The 18,228-nt window shown below is 49.4% G+C and overlaps 1 pseudogene; it reads left to right on the top strand.

Annotated features, from left to right (window-relative positions):
- The first annotated feature begins 5,415 nt into the window (after nt 1–5,415).
- LOC118927184 (keratin, type II cytoskeletal 1b-like) lies at nt 5,416–14,561 on the top strand (annotated as a pseudogene).
- The last annotated feature ends 3,667 nt before the right edge of the window (nt 14,562–18,228 follow it).

The following is an 18,228-nucleotide window of genomic DNA, read 5'->3' as shown; positions in this document are numbered from 1 at the left end:
TTACAAACTGTGTAACTGTGGGCAAGCTGCTTGAGGCCTTCCCACCACTCCTGCCTTCACCACCCCACCCCAAATCACATCAGTAAAATTGGGTTGTGCACGTTGAGTGATACCATTTATTTAATTGCTGGCACATTGTAAGAGCCCAACAAGGGTCATTACTACTGATTGCTAATATTTCAGGAACCCACGTATTTTTTAAAGGAGGCAGTAATAATAAATTAATTCCTTAAGTTTGTATAGCACTCTAAACCCCCCACCATGGGCAAGGTGAGACATGATCTGGGAATTTCCCACAGGTGTCGTATTGACCCTATGGATTTGGAATTCTGGTCCCCAACCCACCACTAACTAGCCCTTTAAACTGAGTCTTTCCTGTCTTCCTCTTTGATCCAGTATATGGAAGCATCCTGGGCCCAGGCAACCCCAGTCCCCTTCTGGGGCCTCGCAGCTTCACCTGGAATTCTATCAAGTCTAAGCTGCAGCATTATTTCCCTTGGGCCCACACCTTTGTAGATGCTTCCTTTGCCTCTGAGACAAGAGAGGGCTGCCAACTTTATAAAGGGGTGTATAATAGTCCTGACTTCCAGCATGTTGGATAGATGAGCTTCATATGCCCAGAACAATACTACCTCTGGGCCTTGGTGGTGAGAATTCGCAGGGCTGCTCTGAGACCTTGTAAGGGCTTCTGGCCCAAGAGCACCTATTAGGTTTGATAAGAAAGAGACACACTGCCTGATCTTTAGTTTCTAGGTGGGCCCTCTGATTCTAGTCAAAGGGGTATCAGAGGTGGGGGTCCTGGTTGTTTCGGTGCCTGAAGAGGTGTTTGAAGGCTTAGTTTTGCCCCAAACACCCACTCTAACCCAGAAATCAGGGGAAGAGTTCACCAGGAGTGTTGTTCTGTGACCAATACCAGCTTCCCATCCGTGCAGGCAGAGATTGGAGGCGGAGCTTCCCATGAATACTTCTCCCAGGCTTTGGGAGCCCAAAGGTGGCTGGAAATCGCTCCTGGGCTCCCTGTTCTGTTTTGCCTTGGAGGGAGGATACCCAAGCTCTGGTTCTAGCTGTACTGCCAACTTCTCCATGTAACTTTGACCAAGTCCTGTCCTCTCTCTGTACCTAGTTCCTTCTCATAAAATGAGGGTGCTGGGCTACAGGTCTGACACGTGACTGAGCTGAGGGTGTGTGAAGCCAAGGCAAGGAGCTGCGACTCAGTCCCAGGATGCTGCCCTCCCTGGTCCCTGTCACCCTGCCACCTGTCCGTGCTTCCTTTGGGACCAGGGGTCCCAAGGCTCCCATTTCAAGGATATTAAAGACCCCCAAACATACACCAAGGTTCCTGCTCTCCCCTCTTCCTGGGGAAGGTGAGTAAAACTGTGTTCCCTTTCTCTGTCCCCACACCCCTGGCACGCTTCTGTGCTGCTCTGTGATAGCTGCTTCCAGACCTGGGCTATGCAGGGTGAGATGGGAGCAGATTCGCAGGGGCTGCCCCTGCCCTCACACCAGCAATGCCTCTTGAAGCCTGCTTCCCACTGCTGCCTAGACTGTGCCTGGGGGACTGGTAGTTGCCCTGGGCCTCATCCTCATGGCAGCCCTGGGTTCCACTACCTGGGAGATAAGCAGGGCAAGCTGGAGCCTTCAACTGACTTCCCCTTTCCTTTAAGGAGAGTACGTGGCAAGTGGGGAGTGATGTGGAGAGGTTGAAGGGGGCATCTCTTCTCTAGAGACCCACCTTCTCTGCAATACATGTGGGTTCCAGAGTGGGAGGGTCTGAGCTCAAATCTCCATCTGCCACTCTCATCTGTGTGTTCCTGACCAAGTTACTTTACCTCACTAAGTCTCCTTTCCCCCATACGTAAAATGAGGGTAATAATAAGAATACCTTCCTTGCAATGCTGGTGTTTAGATTTTATGTGACTATCCGTGGCAGAGACACAGCACAGTGTATGGCCCCCTGAAAGCACTTGAGAAGAGGCTAACTAGGATGATGGTGATGATTCTTTTTCCTTGGACTGAATGGAATCTCAAGAGGCCATTTCATTTGTCTTTCGGCTTCTTCCAGGCCAGTGGTTCCCCAAATTGTCTTCCCATTAAAAGCACTTTGGACCTTTAACTAACTTCCAAAGCCCAGACAGTACCCCATACCAGTCCCTGGGCAGATGGGGTGGGCAGGAGGGACACATGCACCAGCGGTTTTTGAAGCTTTCTGGGTGATGCCATTGTGTTGCAAGTTTAGAAACCACTGCTCTGTGCCACTTGAAGGGTTTCCTTTAGGGATAACAGTTTGTCCTAGAACCCTCATCCACCATCTATTGTTGACCCAAGGTTAAGTATCTCCTTTGGATACAAGCAAAACCTCTCATGCTTCACTTTAAGTCAATTTTCTCCTGTTTTGAAGGAATAGAGAATAGCTGTCATTTTATATGCCAAAGGATCAGTTAGCAGTATTTGCTGGGCACTCCACCCTCAGCCCTTCAAGGGAGTGTGACAGGAGATAGACTGGGGTGTTGGCATTTGGTGGCTGGCAGCTGGTTATAGTCAGAGACCAATGAGTCTCCCTAAATTCTGCAGTTTGGGGCTTCCTTTAGAAATTTTAAATCACAATTTAATAATTCCCCATATCCAGCTTGAGGGTGAATATAAACCTGGGTGAGCTTCCTATGTGTCTGATTGGCAGTAGAGACACATGTGAGTGGTTAATTATGTGCACTCTTCATGGGAGGGGTGGAAGGTGATTATGCAAACAAGCATTGTGGCAGGTGAGAGCCGGGTGGGCTCAGCAGTCTAGAGTCTTCGGGCAAGGATTCATGGAGGTGGCTGGGGAAGGAGCCCCACTTACACGACTTCTTGGAGTTTCCAACATGCTCTTCTGTATTGGATCTCAGCTACTCATTAGAGTTGCCCTGTGAATCTGGTATTATTATCTTTATTTTACAGGCCAGAAAATGGAGGTTCAAGGGGTTAAGTGTTTATCCAAGCCATGCAGCTGGGAAGGGCCAGTGCCAGGATTCAAAGCTGAACCCCAGAGGCTTTTCATTACACTGCTGGCTGAGGCTTCCTGCCTGAGGCCTGCTTCCCATCTGTTTACTCGGCCTCAGCTCACTGCCTCTGCCTGACTCAGAATCCTTGCCTTCAGGCAGCTCTCACACTGACCCATCCCAAGCCGTTGCTCTATTTCCCTTCCTTCCTCGGGCTCTGCTGGCTTTCTCTTTCTGTCTCCTGTACCTGGGGGTCCAACCCTCTCTTCCTTTTCCTACCGAGGGCTCCTTGAGAGGTTGAGGGTCAGGACGAGGGCTGTGCAGACCTAAGGTGCCAGAATGGTGGCACCTATCCTGCCTTGCCTGGGACTACCTGGTTTAAGCACTGAAAATCCAAGCAAACGGGTGGTTGGTCAGCCTACCAGGATCTGCGAGTAGCTATATTTAAGCTTGTTTAGTGTAGTATAGTGTTCTGTGCTTTTCCTCATGCCTTGTACACAGACTCCTTCAGAAATAACTACTCTGGAGTAGGCAACTTGCCTAAGACCAACAAGGCAGGAAGAAGCAGGGCTGGGAGCTGAAACCAGTTTTTATGACTACAAATTTCAGCTCACTTTCTCTTCTATCATACAGTGTCTTCTGGAGATGGTCCACTAAACAGTTACCAGGCAGACCAGAAGGTGAGGAGGCTTGAGGCTGCCCACAGAGCCCCTCCCAGCCCTAGGACGCTTTCTCCTCACTGGGGCTCCTGAACCTGTCTTGTTCCTTCCCACGACCTACTTGTTTCCACCTCCGTAGCAATTGGCAACTGTGATTTCAGCCCCAAGGTTTGCAAAAATATTGACTTATTGCACAAATACAAAGGGAAAGGACATTTAAAATATTAGGGAAAAAACCTCCTACAATCCGTAATGGATCAATTTACTTTCTATGTTGCTTTTTAAGCTTGCCTTCTCTGTATTCTTAATTTTTATGAGTTCATAGTTCTGATACCATATTTAGCTTCATATCAGTTTCATTCATTGTTACCTTCTTTCATTCAACATTGTCTCACAAGCATTTTCCAACACTGCTACATGGTCTCCATGAAGATAATTTAAAATAATTGTATCTAAGTGGGCAAGCCATTATTTAGTCATTTTTCTGAATCTGAACATTCAGTTTTTTTGCCCCCTGAGTTGTTTTATTACTATTATTATTATTGTTGTTGTTGTTGTTGTTAAAGTTCTGGATGAAAGCCACCATCTATTTGAGTCCAGAGGACAAATGCACACTTTGTTGGCCGACACTGATGCTCACTGAAAGAGCTTTGCCCCATGCTTGCTGTCTGGGGCGGTGCTTCCCAGAATGTGGGTCCACACTCCAGAGCCGGTCCATGGGCCCTTTGCTCCTGGTGTGAGAGGGGATAAGTACAGAATTTGAGAATAACTACTTAGGAGCTTAATGAAAAGGCTTTTTTTCTTCCTTTTAGCAATAGAATGATTTTATGTCTGTTGAATCAAAAAATAAAAAATTAGGGCTTGTATTTTGTGTATCTTTAAAAATAGTCCTTTTAAGGGTAATTCATTTTTATTCTATTTTATAAAAGTATTGTTCTACAATAGATTGGAAATGAAAAGAAAAGATATTTTGGGAGAGTTTGACATTTGGTCTAGCAGACAATGTTAGGTCCGGAAAGATGCCCAATGAATCTAAAACCACAGACTTTTAGGGCTACAGGACCTCATCTGTTTTGTGTTGAGGAACTTGAGGCATATAGGGCCCCACACAATGCACCCAGCAAAACATGGGCAGTCTTGGGCAGAGTGCCCTGGCTTTCATTTGCACTTAATGACCACAATACCATATATTCTTGTGATTAAAATTTGGGTTTACAAGGTGATAACAGTCGGGGGTGGGGGGCAGAAGCAGAGCGTGGGGAGGTCAGAACAAAACTCTTGCCCCACCAGGATAATGCTATGGCAGTGCATGTCTCCACTCTTGTCCCAGCAGTGGCCTCAAGGCAACTAGACAACCCCTTACTTTGCCCAGATCTTTGGGGCACACCCCCCGAACAAATAACTCAATGGTGGAGTTGCTAGGAAGATACCAATTAATGATTTGGGGGAAATAGTATAGGAATTTTCTACAACTTGATTCTGAGAGATGATTGCACTTGGATCTCTAAATGGCAAGAGATGAATGATAAATGACCAAGTTAGGAAGTTTGTTGCAGTGCAATTTTTATGAAGTTTTAAATGAATATTGCTAACAGGCAGACTAAACATAACTACTTGCCTCCCAGGCTTTGGAAGGTGCCCAGCCCAGTGAATGCACGTATATATAGGGACTGAGTCAGCTCTCTTGACAAGGGATTTATAGCTCCTTCCTCCCTGGTCTCTGCCTCCTTTCAGCTGGGCCATTTCTCTTGTCTGCTTTTCTGGATGTTCCAGTAATCATGAGCCACCAATTTAGTTCTCTGTCGGCATTTAGCTCAAGGAGCAGGTGGTTTATAGCACTGGCTCTTCTGCAGGCTCTGGTGGTGGGGGTCGGGCTGAGGGGTCTGTGTGTCCTGCTGGAGGGGGGTGCAGGGCTGGTGGGTATGGGAACCCTGTGTGGGGACTTGGTTCTAGGATCCTCTACAATGTGGGTGACAGTAGAAGCATCTCCACTAGCCTACAGGAAGGTGCACTAGTGGTTTCTGCCAGGCTGGGGCAGCAGGAGGGAGAATTGGAAGGGGCAGAAACTTTGGGGGCAGTGGCTTTGGAGGTGGTTTTGGGGGTATTGGGTTTGAGGGTAGCAATTTTGGGCTGGGACTTTGGTCCTTCTTGTTCCCTGGGGGGTGTCCAAGAGGTGACTGTTAACCAGAGCCTCTGACATCCACTTAACTTGGAGGAGGACCCTGAGATTCAGAGGATCAAGACCCAGGAGCAGAGCAGGTCACAGTTCTCAACAATAAGTTTGCCTCCTTCACTGACAAGGTGAGCACCTCGGGACAGGCCGTCTCAGGTCTCTGACCACATGACCGAAAGGGTCTGTGCCCTGCCACCTCTAACCACACTGTGCTGTCTCAGTTGGCTGGTGACAATCATTCCAGTTGTATGTGTTCAGGGACCTTAAGAAAGCATTTATTTCACTGAGGCCTCAGTTTGATTAATTGAGGGGATTTGTTTCTATCTTTTTCTTTTGGCAAGAAAGCAGATAAAAGATATGAAAATACCCAACAGACAAAACATATGGTGTACTCATTCTCACCCATCATTATTACTTTCCATCCATCTATCCACCCATCTGTCTATCTGTCCATGCATCCATCCATCTTTCCATCCATTCCTCTATTCCAGAAACATTTACTAAGCATGTACTATATGCCAGATACTGTGGCAGGTGCTATAGGGTGATGAGGTCCTGACCTCAAGGAGCCATGGCAGAGCCTAGGTGAATGCCCTTCCTGGTAGGTAAGGCTGGGGTAAAGTCAACAACCTACTAAGTAGGAGTCTGCCTGAGTTCCTTTCAGCTCATCCAAGATCAAGAATGGGCCAGATGGAGCCACTGAAGCCTCTCTCGTTAGTTCCCTGATTATCAGGTTAGGTCTGGTCTAGGCCCAAAGGAGCAAGCAGAGCCTTCATCTATGGTGAAGACCTTTCTCCAGAATTTCCTTTTGTCCAGAGCTGGAGGCACAGTGGCCATCAGAGGCTCCCCAGAAAGCCCTATGCCCTCAGAGATGGAGTGGGAAGCACCCTGGGGCACAGAGTCCCCTGGATACTCAGTGACTCTCCCTCAGTCCCTACAGGAGTCCAGTGTTGAAGTCAGAGCTTGACCTATGGCCTGACTGCAGGGTAACCATGGCCAAAGTCAACCACTGGGCTATATACCTGTTCTCTGTTATCTGGGCAAGTACTGGGGACAGGACAGAGTGTGTGAGCTGTGGGAGAAGGGGGCAAGGGTGTTGAGACCCAGAGATAGCCAAAAAGGAGTTCCACTGAGCAAAGTGCTACTTTGCTCCTGGCTACTTCTGATCCCTTTGGATGGGAAATCTGGCTGAATATCTTCACATCTCAGGCATAGGTGGGGACTGGGAGGGCTTGACTGGAGCAAGTTGGTGACTGCTGATGGTCATACCACTGGTAGGTCAAGGGAGGAATCGGGGAAGGGAGGTTGGGAGTCAGTGAAATGGCCATGGCAACTGATCTGAGATTCTCCTGTGATGTGGTCCCTGCCATTAATGGGCCATTTGTTCAGTTTTCTGGCGTGGAGTTATGGGCAGAGGTCAAGATACAGGAGCCCATGGCTCCTGTCCTTCCCTAAAAGCATGGCTTGTGGTCACCACGAGAAGAGAGTCCTCATCCAGGAGGGCTCTGGTCCGGCTGGAAGGGAGAAGGCTTCTACTGCCGTGACTTCTGCCCCTAATTCTGATCTGGTCTTCCTGGCTTCACCTGTAGCCCAGCACAGCCTATTCTCAGCACTACACGAGAGCCATCCTTTACGAACATCACATCACTCCTCCATCTGAATCCTCTATTGGCTTCTTGTGTCATTTAGAATAAAAGCCAAGATCCTTTAAGGCCCTACATGATCTGGCCTTCTACCCGGAGCTGCAGCTAATCCCTGCTTTGTGTTCAGGAGAGTTAGGCGATGTTGCCGCCACTGGGTGGAATAGCTTCCAAGCTTCAGGGTTCAGTGAACAGAGTGAGGGCTGACACTAGCTCCCCGGGGTGTGCACTCACAGCCTGCCGCGGCCCTGTGCTCCCTCTCTGCCTCCTCTCCTGCTTTCCTCTTGCTTCCCCTCCCCACCTCACTGCATTCTTACAACCTCTAGCACCCCAAGCAGGGTCTCACCTTTGCACTTGCCAGTCCCTCTGCTTGGAACGCCTCCCTCCAAAGGGCAGTCTGGCTTTCTCCCTCACCTTCTTTAGGTCTTTGCTTAGATGCCCTGATCTCCCCATTTAAAGTAACACCCCCACACCACAGTGTGCGAAAAGGATGCCGAATGACTGCAGATCAGGATGGATGCTATGGGGGAAGAGAACAGGGGCTTGTGAAGAGGAGAAACCAGGGCAATGCCACTTTAGTTGAGATCTAAAGGGTGAAATAGAGTCACCCCAGCAAAGAGTTGAGATGTGGGCTGCTGAAGGCACCATGAGGTTCCTGTGGCTGGAAGGTCATGAGCAGGAGGGAGAGGCCAAGTGGGGTGTGCTTTTTCCAGTAAGAAGGTTGGTTCAGTATAAGGCAAAGATTTAGCTGTGTTTTCTGAGCTTCCCCTGAGTATTGCTGAAGGGACAAAGGCCGGAGCATTTTGATGGGCCTGAGAAAAAAAATCACAGTGGTTTTCAGTGATTTTTCTAGTGGTGAAATCCCATTAAAATGACTTGGGACTCATGAATCCAACCTCTGCCTTTGCAGTTTGGATGGCCTGATGAGAACCATGCTTTCTTTTGCTAAGCCCCTGAACTACTGAGCTTAACTCAGAGCACCCAGAGTTGCCGACTGCCCCCTCATGGTTTGACGGGCAGATTCCCCATGGGAACATGACCTTCTTTCTTTTAGTCCCCACAACACTGAGCACAGGGCTGTGAGCAAGTGTCTGACTGATTTCTCCACTCCCTGGGAGTGCTGCCAGAGTGAAAATAGGCCAGGTGGCAGGAGCTTCTCATGGGAGTGTTTTGAGCTGTGAGAAGCCTGTGGAGCTGGTTGCCTTATCTCGTGCTTTGATAAAGCTAACAAAAATGAGCCGTGGGAAATAGGGTTCTCTGCACATTTTCCAGCCTAGAGTCAGAACCCAAAGGGAGTTAACAAGGGCTGGCCTCTCAGAGGAGCTGTCTCAAGGGAGGGGACTCTGGGCACCCTCCTAGGTGCCACATGGGAGGGTGTCTTCAGGGTTCTGTTCTGACTGCACAAAGCAGTAGGTTTGCCTCCAGACACAGCTCTCGGATAGATTCTGGAAAGGTTGTGTGTGTGTGTGTGTGTCTGTGTGTACCTGAGCAAAGCATAGAGGTGTCCGTTGTCTTCATCTGAGGCATGGGAGGGGAGGCTCCATCTGGGGGCAACCTGCAAAGGTAAGGCGAGGGTTGGTCATACCATGCAAAGGCCAATCCCTGCATTTGATTTGCCCAGCCAGCCAGCTCTCTGGACCTTGTACCTGATCTTTGCACCCACAGTTTTGGGAGAACAGAGAGTGAGATATAGGAAAATGTCCACTCTCCATCTCTGTGCGAATGAAGGAGATAACAACACGGGTATTTCCCAAAGCCCTTACCTTGGGGCACTAGAATACATTATATAACATTTAAAGAAAGTGAGAAAATTTACTTTTTAAATCCCACCTGGGTTATAAAAGCATGAAATGAGGTGACTTTCCTGAAAAACATACTGGCAGGCAGTGGGGGCGGTGGGTCCTGCAGGGTGGAGGCACCCAGGCAAGTTTGCTCAGGAATCAATTTAACATTCTAAGTCAAATTTTTTCCTCCCTCCTCTTATTTTCTCCTGTTCTTGACTATGTAAATCATTGCAGCCACAAAGAGAAACGAGCCTTGGATGCATTAGTGTTTTGGGTGCTCCGGATCACGGTGTTGTATGCTGGCACAGGTAACCAGGTGCTGGACAGTGACAGCTCTATTACGTACATGGTTGCAGCTAAGTGAAACAGGCATTCTATTGGAGATTATTTACCTTCAAAACCAGAGTGTACTTCATGTTAATTCTAGGCAAGTTGAGCTTACAGCCATTAGTCAACCATCAGAAACCATACTGTGTTCCCTGTGATCAGCAAAAGAGAACCTCTTGGACTCACAGAGGGGTTGTCCTGATTCTCTGAGGTCTGAATATGCTGTGGGGTTCCCATCTTCCTCCCCGTGGGGGTGCTTCTCAGACCCATAGCCTGGGGTGAACTTGGAAGTTTCTTACTCTTAGGTGCAATTCCTGGAGCAGCAGAATCAGGTGCTACAAACAAAATGGGAGCTGCTGCAGCCGGTGAACACTTCGACTCAAAACAACAACCTGGAGCCCATCTTGTAGAACTACATCAGCAAGCTGCAGAGGCAGGTGAACTTCCTCAATGCAGAGCAGATGTGCCAGAACACGGAGGTCAGGAGCACACAGGATGTTGTGGAGGACTACAGGAACAAGTGAGGCCTCAGGTAAGGGGTCAGGCAGTAGCATGGCAGGTAACTGGTTCCTGGGGTAAGACATTGTGCTTGAGTGTTAATGTGCAAGGGGTGGCACCAGAGCCGCCAGGCACAGCCACGCAGGCTCTAGATTGCACAACTGTAGGGGGCACCATATTGCACATGGGAGCCCTGGTAGGACAGTATAGCCAGTCAGCTCTCAATTGTACTGGGTGGGGAGGGGCAGACTATCTTCACGGATGATGGACCCAGATAAGCCTGAGTTCTGCAGTGGGCTTTGCTACTTCCCAGCAGCTTGCAAGTTCATCTTTCTAAGCCGTTAGTTTTCACCTTAGTAAAGTGGGAAAGGTAAGTACCCTCCTTGCTGGATTATTGCAAGAGGTAGATCCATGGCTCTCAATCTTCAGTGAGCAACAGCTTGTTAAAATCAGATTGATTAAGTAGGTCTGGGACGGGGCCTGAGTGCTTGTATTTCTACATATTTCCAAGTGATGTCGATGATGGTAGGCTGGGGACCACACTTTGAGAACCACTGGTTTAGATGACATGCTTAATAAGTTCTTAGCCTGTGTCTGCACATACTAAGCACTCATCACTAGCCACTATTATTAATAATGGTAGAGATGGCATGACTTGTCAAATTCCAGATCAACTGCTCCTACACTCTGTAGGCAACATAGTGTACTCTCCCTCCCCATGCTGGGGGTATAGGGTGCTTCTCTTGATGTCACCTTGACATGCCCATCAGAGAGTCATGGGTATGAGTCAGCAAGGAGGGGGATGAAATTCACACTAAATGTGTTGGAAGGCGGAATCATAGGTGAAATTTTTTTCTCTTTAAAAATATTTGGTAAAAGTGGCTGCTATTTTATGTACTCAATTGAAAAAATGATTGAGCTTGACAAATAAACAAAAGTAATACATTGAAATAAAAATGGATGTCTTGAGGGTGTTTAAGGTGGCTTTGCATTGTCCACATTGAGTTTTTTTCCATTCCATTGACCTGGAGGGCCAGGAGTTGGCTCCAGTGGCTTGTCAGTGAGAGTGGCAGGCTCCGGCAGGCACAGCCAGAGTGCCTGTGGACAGTAAAAGTCTGGGGAATTCCATGCCTCCTGCCTTGAAGAGAAGCCTCAAGGAGCCAAGGTCAGCAGCCCCTGCAGCCTGTGTTTCTTACCTCCTCCCACAGATATGAGGAAGAAATTGACCAAAGGACTAGCACTGAGAATGACTTTGTCATCCTGAAGAAGGTAAGGGACGAGGATGTCCCTAGGAGACGGAGCAGAGTGACGAAGTCCTGTGGGGTGCTGTGAGGCCACGGGATGGACAGGCTGACCTCTGAGGCTCACACCTGCTGGGTGTGTTGCCCAAATGCTGGGGCCTGTACACAGAAAGGGCAAGTTGCAAACTGCTGCTGACAGGACTCTTGGCTTCCTTGAGTTCTCATCTCTCCAGGGTCCTGAACGTGAAGTTAAATCAATGGCAGCTTCAAGTGTCAGTCATGCAGCCTTGGGCAGGGCCTGGGAAGGCAGACCCGCTCCCTCCAGAGGGGCTTGTGGGGAGCAGCAGGCTGTGCACAATGGTGCCTTTGACCATCAGTATCAGGAGCTCCAGATCACCATGGGAAGACATGAAGACGAGCTAAGAACAGCAACATGGAGATTGCTGAGCTGAACTCATCATCCAGAGGCTGCAGGCAGAGATCAGCAATGTCAAGAAGCAGGGAGAAAGGTGCTCAGGGTGGGCTGACCAGACCTGCTGCCTCCCACAGTGCCCTGTAGGGTGGGGCTCCTGAAAGTCTCTCCAGTTGGTTTTTCTCTGTGACTGTCTCCCAAGCAGACTGACCAGGTACACATGGTCATTTCGGATGTGGAGGAGAGAGGAGAGCAGGCCCTCCAGGATGGTCAGCAGAAGCTGCAGGGCATGGAGGAAGCCCTGCAGCAGGCCGAGGAGGAGTTGGGTGCTGCAAGACCACTGGTGCTGGTGGGAGCCAAGCTGGCCCTGGGTGTGGAGACTACCGCCTGGCGCATGCTGCTGGAGGGTGAGGAGTGCAGGAGGGCCGTGTTTCTGGGGCCAATGTGCAAGTTGTCGTCCTGGAGCAGTGGGACTGACTCTTTGGTGAGAAGATAACCCCAGCTTTTCAGGCAGATTGGTAGCTGTGGTGAGCAGAAACATTTACGGTAGAAGCAGAGAGAGTGTGAGTTGGCACAGTCATTGTCATCATTTCCCTGCCTCCAAGCGGAATGTCCCTAATAGCCCAACCTAAGCCGCTGCAGCCAGGTGGTGAACCACCCATCCTCCGCTAGAAGGCTTTGAGAACACCCTTAAAATCCCCTTTGGCCCCACTGATCCCTGACCTCTCTGCACACACACCTTTCCCTATAGCTTGGGGACAGGTCTCGCTTCACATGAACTTCTCCTCCTGATGTCTCCAGGCTGTTGCCTGCCTTCCTTGAGGCTTTGTGGGTCTGGCTAATGTGTACGCTCTGTTTTACAGGGTGTCAGGAGAGCTGCAGAGCCATGTGAGCATCTGTAAGTAGCTGAGCCCAGCATGGGGCTGGGTGGCGCTGGGTGGGGGGAGGGGGATTGGCCAGCAAGGACCTGGCGGTTGGCACTTTAGTATCCAGTCCAACACAGTGAAAGCCAAAGTGGGCAAACACAACCGCAAAGCCTGAAGAAATCTGTTGCAATATACGATGATTTTAGTTCTTCATCTTAATTTTCATGACACCAAATAATCAGCAGTGGCTTAAAACCCTTTGGGGTATGTCAGTAATGAAAATGCATCCTGACATTCCTTTTAGAATGAAGGAAACTTTGAAAGTGAGAATATGATCATCCAATATATCTTTTTGCAAGTCAGATACTGCCAGGATTAGGGATGTAGGAGGCTGCCCCACGGTGGGCTGGCAGGTCCCCCTGCCCAGTCCTGAGCCCCGTTTGTGCTGCCCTCTCCCCCACAGCTGTGCAGAGTAGCCAGGTGACTGCTGGGGGCAGGAGAGGCTCTGGAGGTTATGGTGGTGGCGGCGGCACTGGTGGGGGCTATGCAGGGGGCTCCCGAGGGGGCAGTGGAGGTGGTCATGGGAGCGGCCATGGCTGGAGCTATGGAGGAAGCTGCAAACACAAGTACTGGGGCTGGAGTGGGGGCTCCTCCTGGGCGGGGCACAACATCCAGAACTCTACCAGCACCTCCCACAAGTGAATCGTGGAGTAGAGACCAAGGCTTCTGTGGTGCCTTGCGGCTCACACACCTGACTCGGCAGGGCTCATGCCTGTCCCTTCCCCACAGGTCTTCCTGGTCCTCCCTCTCTTACTTTTTCCTGATGGGTCTCAGCAGTTTTGCCAATAAATTTCACTGTAGATGGGAAGTAGGTGGATAACCCCAAAGAGCAGACCTATCTTTGAAGAGCACCCGCTAGCAGTCAGAATCACAGCCAGATGCATTCTCAGCTCAGAATCCACTCAGCAGGCCCTGCTCCTGTCCCCGGGGACACCCAGGGGCCTGGTTTAGTGCTGGATCAAAAGAACCTACAGAACGTCTACAAGGTGGATAATGGAGAGTTGATGTCAAGGTTTTTTCACTTCCAGGCTCCCTTTCCTGTACCTGAGCTGCTCTGTGAACACTGATTCATTCCTCAGGAACACAGAGGTTAAGATCTTTGAGCCAGTAAGGAGAGCTAGTTTGGTACAGGGAACCTCTTTGCCAGGGGCCACTTCCTGCCTCTTGGTCGTAGCCTTAGACTTCCATATAGAAGGAGGCTTCATGTCGAAGGATTTGCTGCCCGTATCAAACACCTGTAAGTTGTGTCTGGTCTGATTCGGAGTCTGTCTTAAGAAGCATTATCCCCTGGGTCAACAGCCCCCGGTGGGAGTACTTCAGAGGGCTCAAGCCCTTGTCCACAGGGAGGGCCGTAATTAGCAGTGAATAGAGGAGCTGATGGACAAGTAGTCAAGTTCTGCTCTGCATGGCTGCACCTAACAGTTCCACTCTTTGGAAGCATGGTGCTTCCTGAACTCTGCTCCTTAATGGTCCTCCTGAGATTGTCCCCAGGCTGGGCACATGCAGCCCAGCTCTGCTCCTTCCAGGTGCCCAGGTGCCTGAGGAGTTTGAGGGTCAGACTTGGGTCTTGGGAGGGTTCAGTCCTGAACCAGTCTGGAAACTGCCCCTTATTTGCAGGGTAGCTTAAAGCTCTTCCCCAGACCTCAAAGTCCCTTCTGCCTTCTGTTCTCTGTGACTGAGAACTTTGTGAGAATTTGACTTTTTGTTTTGGGCCTTACATAATGTGCTTGAGATGTGAAGGGGGCAGGGGGGAGAAAGTATTTAAGATCTGGAGCCACCTTCCCCTGCTGGCTGCGTCCTCACACAAGCTCAAGTCTATGATTCTTGTGGGGCATCTGATGGGCTCTGCATGGGTCCTTTGGGGGAGTCGTGACTTCATCATTTCCCGGGTGAAGGTTGTTCCTTGATGGGTTTGACATTTCTGGTGTTTCTACAATAAATTTTTTCTGTGATCTCAAACTGCATTTTGGTCAGGAGATGAGTTATTTCTTCTTTAATTTCTGTAGGCCTCTGAAAGTATTCATATTTGGGAAATAAAGTTATTTATTTATTTATTTATTGCATGGATAATGCACAATCATTGGAAACCTTGCAGACATAGTCATATTAATCTTGGAAGGAACCAATCATTTAAAAGTTGGTTACACATTTGTTCAGCAGGCATTTATTTAGCTCCTACTGTGTGGCACGCAGTGGCCTAGGCACTGGGGATGCAATACTGAGTAAACACTTTTCTGAGTCTTAAGGCACTCACAACCCAAACCATGTGTAACGTGGGAGGAGAACGTTCAGAAGGAGGAGAAATCAGGGCAAGTGCTCCTGTGGACCTGAGGGTGGAAGCCAGGTCCGTTCCATGAACACAGGCAGAGTCACTACGATAGGAGCAGTGGGACTGAAGTAGGGGCCAATGCAGGGAAGGGAAGTTTCATACCAACGGGTTCATGGAGGGCTGGAAAATAGAACAGGGCTGGGGGAACAGAGTGGTGGCAGGGACTCAGGGAAGGGCCCTCCAGATGGGGGACTAGTCTGCTAGAGCCTCAAAGATCAGAGAGGGTGAATGTGTGTGAGTGAGAGGGGCAGTCACACAGGAGAAACTGAGCCGGGGAGACAAAGGGCTGAGCCCATTAACCCAGTGCGGGTAGTCATGGGCAGGAGCATCTTTAATCCATGTCCCTGAGGAAGCATAAATGCAGAAATTCAAGGAGGAGCAAGTTAAGCTTATCCTGTGCGGTATTTCTGAGTCCATATGAAGGAGTCAGGATAAAAGATGTGCCCTCCTTTCTCATCCTCTGAAGGAATGCAGATGGAATTTGGATATGGGATTCATTCAAATATGACTGCAAAACCTATATTGATAAGACATTGTGTTCCCAGGCAGACACACACCTATATTCTCTCTGAGAAGTTTGTCCCCGTCTCAGCTGTCTTGGCCACACACCTGGGGGAATGGGCTGGGAGAGGGAAGGTGGGCAGAGGGGCTGCCCAGAGGGAAGGAGAGAGGGTCCAGAGACATCCAATATCCTAGGCTTGAAATAAAAACTGAGAGCATGAGGACTAGGATGGGAAGACAGGAATGAACAGCAGTGGGTATGAACACGATTCAGTGTTCAGCTGACAGTGAAAACACGTGAGCCACCAGGGTGTGGTGCTTGCTGGGGACAGGGACAGGAAGAGAGCAGTGTGCAGAGCCTGTTTTGGTTCTTGAGGACATTAGTAAATAGGAGCCCATTTGGGTCGTGGTGGTGGGGAGTCAGAAACCCGGCCACCTGAGGACAGTACAAGGCCCTGGACACCTGGGAGGAGATGTGACAGCTCAGTGCAGAGCTGTGAAGAGCTTTTCTAGAAAGAGGGGTTGAGCCCAGCTAATGTCCCAAATGGACAGGTGGGAAACGCAGCAAGTTTGTTTCAATATAACAGCACCTTTCTATTGATCCTGAGACGGGAGAGGCCACGTGGGGAGTTAGCACATTTCAGGCAGAGATTGGCTAACCATTTGGCAGGAGGTCGCTGGAGGGAGTGAAGGATGTGTGGGGATTTGCCTAAGGCAGAGTTTCACGTCTTTGCTGCCCTAAGTGTTCTTATGATGGAGCCTGAGAAAAAAGGAATTCTACTATTTTATATTTGGGAAAATCAAGGTCAGGTGCCAGGGGAGAATCAAGTCATGGAGAGGCCAAGGGCACCAGCCAGGGTTGTACAATAAACTCAAGTTTTCTGGTACCACTGGACTTATTCCAGGGTGTGGATTTGATTATCTGCAGAATCATGCACGTGTGTATGATGTTCTTAGGGAATCCAAATTGGTTCTGAAAAAAAAAAAGACACTCTAGGGCAAGGTCATTCAGGTGATTGGCCCAACTTTCTCCTTCTGGGCAGGAATTGGGATTGTTCAAGAAAATTCAACCCTGACTTTTCTCTTCAGAAGCCTTGACCATGTTAATCATGCAGGACTGGGAGGTGAGGGAGTGGGAGGTGGAGGGAACTGTGTCCCTGAATCCTAGGAATATTGGAACAGAGGTTCCATAGAGCAGGGACATGATAAATAAAGGCCAACGAGAGGAGTTAGCCAAGGAGGATCTTGGACTCTAATGAGAAGTCTCCATGTGATATTCTGGGCCTGAACAATGAGGGCTGGCAGTAGAAGACACTGGGAGGTTCGCTGGTACAAGCAATATTCCTGTTAGAGACAATGAGAGAGCCCATGAGGAGCAAATGTCTGTTACCTTTAGCTCATCCCAGTGACCATGAGCAATTCCATAGCCCTTTGCCACACACAAAATGCTTCTACCTGCATTATCTCATAGGGTTCTCACCGGCCCTGGGAGAGGGCTGGGGACACCGCATGTGGGGCTCCATCCCTGCTGCTGGTCAATGCTAGTCCCACAAGGCAGACACTCAGTGGGAGAGCCAAGCAGGCGCATCCATTAAGCACAGAAGGGCAGGCGGGAGGGGGCATAGCACTCAGGGTGACTCCCAAGGAAAACGTGCCAGCTGCTCCTCCCTCTGAGGCTGGGGCAAGGCGGGGCACTCTGGGAATCTAAATTTAATTCCATTAGCTTTTCATCTACATAGATTTTGATCATTGGACGTGGTGAACAAGAGAAGCAAAACTGGCTCAGTAAAATTCTAACTGTGAATGACCTTGGACAAGATGTGCGTTTCTGAGTGTAAGGAAGTCTTCTCAAGAATGTTGCCTCACCCTCAATTACCAGCCCTTTGGCCCAGGATGTGTCTTCAAATTAGGAGCTGCGTGCTCTGACAGTCCCTCTTCAATCAGCTCATTCAAAGTAACTCTCATTACTTTGCTGGCCCCGCTGCCCTAGGTCCATCAGCTTGCTTGTCAGTCCTGGGAACTGTGTGTCTTTGATCAATGCTCTGTTGCAAGGCCGAGCTGGGAACTTGGCATCTTGAGAGTTTTTTGAGTATGAAGGAGCGTCTGAGAATCCCTGTGCTGGGCCTGGAGGGCTTCTGGGGGTTTCCAAATGCACAGCTTCCATGTCTACCCCAGGATACTCAGCCCTGGGGGAGGTCCCCCTGCAGAGCAAGCATTCCACAGAGTAATTGCCAGTCTAGCTGGGCTCTCTGTGGCTCAGGTGGTCTCGGTATTCCTTTCTGCATGTGATTCCTTGCTGTATATTACAAACTTAAGGACCCCCTAAAGCTTTTTTCTGCAAGATGGCCTCATTTCAAGAACTTAAGCTTCCTTTTCAGGTCTTCTCACCATTTCCAGTGAAACAAAGCCTTGTCCCAGAGATTGTCCTGACTGTTTTATCATCTTCTGGGTCTTTCCAAACCCAAAGGTGAGACAGAAACTCTCCTCCTCCTTCTAACTATCATCTACTACACTTCAGTTTCCCTGTAAAGTAGATATAGTCTTTATTTTACAGATGAGGAAACGTAGGCTCAGAGAGGGTAAGTGGCATGCCTAGGATCGCACAGCCTGAAATTTGCAGTTGGGAGTGGGACCCGATCAGGCTGGCTCTGTGCCTCAGAGTAAGACACCTCCACCTCTCCTCCCTTATATTCTCATCTTTGGCTTCCTCCTTTCTGGCCTCAACTCTGCTGTGGCCTTGCTAGTAACTACTGGGGCCTC

Source organism: Manis pentadactyla, chromosome 10, assembly GCF_030020395.1.
Source record: "Manis pentadactyla isolate mManPen7 chromosome 10, mManPen7.hap1, whole genome shotgun sequence".
NCBI classification, from domain to species: domain Eukaryota; kingdom Metazoa; phylum Chordata; class Mammalia; order Pholidota; family Manidae; genus Manis; species Manis pentadactyla.
The sequence above is the reverse complement of the archived record's forward strand: the minus strand, read 5'-3'. Positions and strand labels throughout refer to the sequence as shown.